Raw genomic sequence first — 7,905 nt, 5'->3', positions numbered from 1 at the left:
ATCAGTAACACATAACTACCTATAACTTCGGTTTCCGGCCCTGAAATCGCCGTAAAATCGGAGTACACTGAAGTCTAAAATATGGAGAAGTTAACTGGTTTATGCGGTCATTATAGCGCGTGCAGAAGGACTTATCCTTGTTAATTTACTCAACAAATACCCTCCAGGAAGGGGTTCTTAAAATCCTGGTCAATCTAAATAAGATATAAATGTTTAATTTTTTCCAAGTTTTTAAAATTGTCGTGTTTGTGCTTCATTCCCGCCACTTACACACTCCAAGCACATTATGTAGAGCAGATATGAGGTTCCTGGGGTGTCTAGAATGAGTTTCCAAACTTTTTTTCAACGACTTCTTGACTTCGATTTTTTATCGACTTTTGCCGGCTAGAATCGGTGTTTAGACCACTGTGCGCCATTCTTCTGGAGTAACGTTAAGAGCTGCACAATTTAATACAATCTTACCCACAATGTATACACTACTTAACCTAGAATTCTGTACGCAATGCAGAATTCTGTAGCGAAGCACGGGTACATCAGCTAGTAAACATATATTAACACTGTCGGCAGCCCTGAAAATGGTTTTCCGTGGTTTCCCATTTTCACACCAGGCAAATGCTGGGGTGTACCTTAACTAAGGCCACGGCCGCTTCCTTCCCACTCCTAGCCCTTTCCTGTCCCATCGTCGCCATAAGACCTATCTGTGTCGGTGCGACGTAAAACAACTAGCAAAAAAAAAAAACATATATTAACATACCCCTTATGTTATCACCTTGTTGAATCATGAATTCCTTTGGACATACGTAATTATAGGTACTGAAGTTTGTATAACTGTTACAATCACATTAAATGAATGAGTTACCAACATCACAAAATTCACAAATATTAATTAAGTTACTTGGACAATGAATACATTAGTTACCAGTACATAATTCTGTAGAGAAGGATGTGCTTACAATTGCAAATAAGGGAGGAAAGAGCATAACATATTTCCTGTATTATGGTGAGAAACTGTTTACAAAATAAAAAAAAATCAGTGAAACGTCCTTTGATAGAAATGGATGCTTAACCAAACCTATGGCTTCTTTACAAAATCATCCACACAGTATCACACCACTTCCAATTCAGTATTTGATAATTATCACACAATTCTAGAGAAATGGTGAGCACATATGAAGGGACAGATTATGAGGACCGTGAACTAAATGTTTGAAAGCACTGTTCTGGAAAATAAGTCCACATTACAGTTTTTCAGTCCACATTTAGCATATATGCTTATTACTATACTTAATCTCTTTATAATAATAATAATAATACTAATAATAATAATAATAATAATAATAATAATAATAATACATGTCTCATGCAGTGCAAATAAATTGTTGGATCATACACCAACTGTACGGCTGTAATTTACAGAAGTCAATATGAAAGCAATTAAGACAAACGGAGTCTGAAACATGCAAATGTAAGGCATATTTTCAATTACAACAATGGATCGTATTCAACACTAAACACGAACTGATCATACCAGTTTTCCACGTTTATGAATACTTATAATGATGTCATGGGCTTCGTATAATAATGTCTGATTTTTTTGACTATGGGTTTTATATAATATAGCACCGACTCATGACAACAACGAGATGGGCCTCAGAAGGAAGCAACTGTGGCCTTAATTAAGGTACGGCTTTAGTATCTGTCTGTCTATTGTGAAGAAGGGAAACCATCTTCAAGGTTGCCGACAGTGGGGTTCGAATTCACCACTGCCCGAGCGCAATCTCACAGATACGTGACCACACTGCGTAGTCAATTTACTGGGTGTTTTGTAATACAAAATTAAGTACATTAATACCCAATCATTAGGATTTTTACACATTGAAATTGTTGAATTAAAAGTCTTCTGTAATATTTAACCCATACTTCATGAATTAATTTCGACAGGTAGTGAACTTTGTACAACTGTTTTCATCATATGATATGAATGACTTACCATCAAACAATTCAGAAATATTAATTATTTGGAAACTGAACAGATACTACTGTGTAGAAGTATTTAAGTATTTGTCCGACTCGTCGGCTGAATGGTCAGCGTACTGGCCTTCGGTTCAGAGGGTCCCGGGTTCAATTCCCGGCCGGGTCGGGGATTTTAATAGTTTTTTATTAATTCTTCTGGCTCGGGGACAACACACTACACTGCCAACCACAACAGAAACACGCAATAGTGATTACAACCCTCCATATAGTGTTGGCGTCAGGAGTGTCGTCCTGCCGTAAAACAGGGTCAAATCCACATGTGCGACGCAGTTCGCACCAGTAACCCCACAGGTGTGGGAAAAGCGGTAGCTAAAGAAGAATAAGTATTTAAGTATTTCCTCCAGCTAACCAATTGTTAAATTCAATACGGTTGGACCACACCTGTTACAACTAAATCCGTTCAATATTAAAGCTATGTGCATTTTAAACACAGATTTTCATTGCATTTATTGATTGTATTTTATCTCAAGTTTTTTTATGTTGCACTGTTTTTGTACATGTATTTCATTTTTGTGTTATTTTACCTGATGATGACATCTAGGCTAGGTCGAAACATGTTCTATGTAGCTTTTTAGACAGACCATTCATCAAATGGCAAACGTGTATTGAACAGGTGGACTTTATACAATTACATTATTTTAGAATTTTATCTTAGAAGGATATGCTTACAAACTGCAAACAGGGGACTAGTGAGCATAACACATATTTCTTGGACTCTGGTGAAGAAAATGTTTCTGAAATACTAAATTTTCAGTGAAACGTCCATTGGTGGAAATGGAGGCTTAACCAAAACTGTTGGATCTCTTACACGTGTCAATGTAAACATGGGCTATCAATGCGATCTTGCATGGGAACTTGTCATTTTCCATATTCAGAGTAGAATAAACAGCCGTTAGAATTTCACAATCCTTTCTACGATTTCCTGCGTAGTGTGAGGATCTAATGAAAGGATGAGGCAACTCCAGCCCTTTTCACTTAGAAATTCCTTTGTTCTGCTATCGATGTGTTGTTCCATTTCTTGAAGTAGACGCACACATCGAAGGTGGATAGAATCTTTAAATATTAGCTATTGTAATAATAATTTACGTCCCTCTAACCGATACCTGACGTCTTTCGGAGACGCCGAGGTGCCATAATTTTGTCCCGCAGGACTTCTTTTACGTATCAGTAAATCTACAGACATGAAGCTGACGTATTTGAGCACCTTCAAATATCACCGGACTGAGCCAGGTCCGAATCTGCCAAATTGGGCTCGGAAGGCCAGTGCCTCAACCATCTGAGCCACTCAGCCCAGCATTAGCTAGTGTTAACTTTCCCATATTCTCCTCCCCCTTTTGATGACCAATTTAGTTAACGCACATCATTTACACAGCTGGCCTAAGCTCTCTAACTAGAACAGTTTGTATTTCAAAGAAGATTCCAAATGAAGAAACACGTATTCTTTTGTTTTCGGAAAATCAAGAAAGTGTAGTATGAAGTGAGTTCCATTCTTATCGATCTTTTACTTTTGGACTCACTAACAAAGATGAAAATCGCCGGTATTCTCAATTCTCACACCGAATATCGGGCCTGATCCTCACGATTACAGCTGTGACGTCACAGCGAGGGCGGTTTGAAAAGTTACCTAAGTTAAGCTATGCTACCCTAACCTAACCCAACCTAACCTAAATTAACCCAACCTAACCTAACCTAACGCCAGCTAAGAGGGTGAGTTCAACCCCACACTAATCTAACCGGCTGCCTTTTCCTACGCCAGGCTGCCTTTCCTTACACTAGATTGCCTTTTCTTATACCAGGCTGCCCTTTCTTACATTAAGCCTGAGTCTGGGTGAACTTAGAGCTTTAGAGCTGAGCTACAATGTAGGCTTAACCTCACCGGCTGACCTTACTTACACCCGACCACCCTTCACTACATTTGGCAAAAGTCTGAGACGACCATAGTGCTTTAGAGCTGAGTTACAGTGTTTTTTTTGCTACTTGCTTTACGTCGCACCGACACAGATAGGTCTTATGGCGACGATGGGACAGGAAAGGCCTAGGAGTGGGAAGGAAGCGGCCGTGGCCTTAATTAAGGTACAGCTCCAGCATTTGCCTGGTGTGGAAATGGGAAACCACGGAAAACCATTTTCAGGACTGCCGACAGTGGGGTTCGAACCTACTATCTCCCGAATACTGGATACTTGCCGCACTTAAGCGACTGCAGCTATCAAGCTCGGTAAGTTACAGTGTAACCTCACGCTAGGTAAGTGTGTAGCCTTAACCTTACTGGCTACTTTTGACGTTATAAGTGATGGAGGACTCTTTATATGACGTCTAGACTAAAAAATAGGTTGGCTTCATGGTGAGTGGTCTTGATAAGCTTTCTAGTAATTTGCAATCAGGCCAATTCACCGAAATTTGACGCGTCTTCCCTAAATAAAAACTGTTTAATTTAAAGGGGTATTTCCTTATGAATATATAGACTGCTTAGAACGTCTTGAAGAATGATATTTACAATTAAAAGACTCATTTTACAGCTCATTCAATTCGGCTGAAGTTAGTTATGAGGACCATCTGCACGCGCAGCATATTTGGAAGCAGTTTCACATATTTTTTTTTGCTAGTTGTTTTACGTCGCACCGACACAGATAGGTCTTACGGCGACGATGGGACAGGAAAGGGCTAGGAGTGGGAAGGAAGCGTCCGTGGCCCTAATTAGGGTACAGCCCCAGCATTTGCCTGGTGTGAAAGTGGGAAACCACGGAAAACCATTTTCAGGGCTGCCGACAGTGGGGTTCGAACCTGCTATCTTCCGAATACTGGATACTGGCTGCACTTAAGCGACTGCAGCTATCGAGCTCGGTAGTTTCACATTCAAGCGCTAGGTGAATATTCTGACTTATATTTGAAAAGAGATGTACCCTTGCTGGCAGAAGTGTTTGACATTTTCCGCTCTGTTTGCAAGAAAATATATGGCCTTGATCAGTGTCAGTATTATACAGCTCATGGGTCAACATTAGAAGCCATGCTAAAGTACACGCAAGTGAATTTGGAACTGCTAACAGATATTGGCATGGCGCAGGTCAAAAAAATCGTCTATACGAGGTGGATTAAGTCAGTGTAGCCGGGCTGAGTGACTCAGACGTTTGAGGCCAACTTGGCAGGTTCGATCCTGGCTCAGTCCGGTAATATTTGAAGGTGCTCAAATACGTCTGCCTCTTGTTGGTTGATTTACTGGTACGTAAACTCCTTCGGGACAAATTGCGGCACCTCGGCGTTTCCGAAAACCGTAAAAGAAGTTAGTGGGACGTAAAGCAAATAAAGTTATTATTATTAAGTCAGTATAGTCGCCAATATTCTAAGGCAAATAATAATTACATGCCAAATTATGACCCTAGGCACCAGTCTTAATATATTGTTTATCTTGACACTATCAAACAGTATGGGTGGTTAATGAATCAGCATCTACCGTTAAATAGCTTCCGCTAGCTGTCGCAATGTGAGATTGAAAATTTACATCTCTACACCCTAAGCGATGAAACTAATAAAGGGAATATTTTTGAAGTAGACTTACATTATCCTACAGAGATACACACTTCTCATAATGACTTGCCGTCTTGTCCTGAAAATATGAAGTCTGCGTACATTACGTCTACAACAAACATGCTAATCGCGAATGTGTATGATAAATTTAAGTATGTAATTCATTACCGAAATTTAAAATAGCATGGTTTGGAGTTAACAAACATTCATAGCGTACAAGAATTTCACCAGTCACCGTGGCTAAAACCATACATTGACCTCAACAATGATTTAAAGACGTATGCTGCTAACGACTGTGAGAAAGAATTGTATAAGCTTATGAATAACAGTGTGTTTGGTAAAACAATGGGAAAAGTAGACAAAGGGGTTGATGTAAAATGAATTACAAATTGGACGAAAATTTGAAAAAATATGGTGCTAACAATTTAATAAGTAAGCCTAATTTCCATAGCTGTACAATTGTACATGATAATTTAGTGATTATACGAATGGGTCGTGTTAAAGTCAAGTATGTTGGCTTTGTTGTACTTGAACTGGCTAAAACACTCTTGTATGAATTGAACCATGAATTTACGATGAATGAATTACGCTGATAATGACAAATTACTGAATCCTTTATTTAACGGACTAAGACGGATGACTGTTATGATGATATTAAACCAGACTTTGATCGGTTTGATACTAGTAACTATGCTGAAAACAATGCTTATAATCTTCCAATAGTTAATAAAAAATTCTAGGCAACATGCAAGATAAATGTGCTGTAAATATTATAGATACATTTGTAGGCACTAAATCTTAATGATCTAGTCATATGAAAAATTTATGGGTAAGAAGGAAAATGTTGTTATGAATAAACCAAGTGTAGAAGATTACAAAAAATGTATGCATGGTTATCCACACGTTTTACATAAGCAAATGGCTGTCATTAGAAGTAAGGACCATCACCTGTATTCATATTAAATTAATAAAGTAGGTCTTAGCAATGAAGATTGTAAACGGTTTCTCATTCCAAATTCTACTGATACGCTTGCTGATAAGTCTGTTGATTATTATGTAAAAATCTTACATTTATAGAATATATTGTGTGCGTAAATATTAAGCTGCCGGCCCTGCGGTGTGCTGGTAGCATGCCTGCCTCTTACCCCAAGGCATCGGGTTCGGTTCCCGGCTAGATCAGGAATTCTTACTTGGATCTGAGGGTTGGTTCGAGGTCGACCCAGCCCATGTGATTACAATGGAGGAGCTATCTGACGGTGAAATAGCGGCGCTGGTCTAGAAAGACTGCCGAGAAGAGTCTCGTGCAGACCACACGAAACCTCATAATCTGCATTTGGGCTGAGCAGTGATCACTTGGCCTTTCGAGGCTGTTTCTCCATGGAGTTTGGTTTAAATATTAACCTAGATAAATGTAGTAGACGCTGATTTAAGCCATGTTTACTTACAAGAATCTATTCTAGTGTATAGGTCATAAAATGTTGTAAATACAATACCGTATATTGTATAACTGAGCAATGTAAATATTAAGCTGGAGTAATGCGCTTTGCAGTACACAATACATTCTAACAATGTGCTAGCTTCTATCATAATTTGTCATTTAGAGTGGCTGGTAAGAAGCAGTCTGTAAGAAACAGGTAATTATCAGGAAAGTAGGTAATTCTCACAAGAAAAGGTAATTTCTTTTTTTTTTTTGCTAGTTGCTTTATGTCGCATCGGCACAGAGACGTCTTATGGCAACGATGGGACAGGAAAGGCCTAGGAATGGAAAGGAATCGGTCGTGGCCTTAATTAAGGTTACAACCCCAGCATTTGCCTGGTGTGAAAATGGGAAACCACGGAAAACCATTTTCAGGGCTGCCGACAGTGGGGTTCGAACCCACTATTTCCCGGATGCGAGCTCACAGTTGCTCGCTCCTAACCGCACGGCCAACTCGCCCGGTAAGGAAGGTAAGAAGCAGATGATCTTCAGAAGAGCAAGTAATCCTCAAGAAAAGAGCAGACGACCCTAAAACAAGCAGGTGAAGAGCAGGTGATTCTCAGAAGAGTTGGCGAAGAGCAGCGCGTGGTCAACGTGATTTTAAGGCTGCACTCTTAGCTATGTTAGGTTAAGCCTAGACATAGCCGCAGCTCCTCCTTGCCCACAAGCTGGTGTACACATCAACCTCAGCTTCTGCCTCAATCTCAACTTCCGCCTCCACCTCTTCTTCTGCTTCTGCCTCCACCTCAACTTCCGCCTCCACCTCGTCCTCAACTTCCGCCTCCGCCAACTGTAAAGCCCGAAGATCGCCCAGACTTGTCCAAGCCAGTGTAGGGAAGGGCAGTCTGCTATAAGGAAGGATAGCAGGTGAG

Source organism: Anabrus simplex, chromosome 2 (assembly GCF_040414725.1).
Source record: "Anabrus simplex isolate iqAnaSimp1 chromosome 2, ASM4041472v1, whole genome shotgun sequence".
Taxonomy (NCBI): Eukaryota; Metazoa; Arthropoda; class Insecta; order Orthoptera; family Tettigoniidae; genus Anabrus; species Anabrus simplex.
This window is presented reverse-complemented; position numbering follows the sequence as displayed.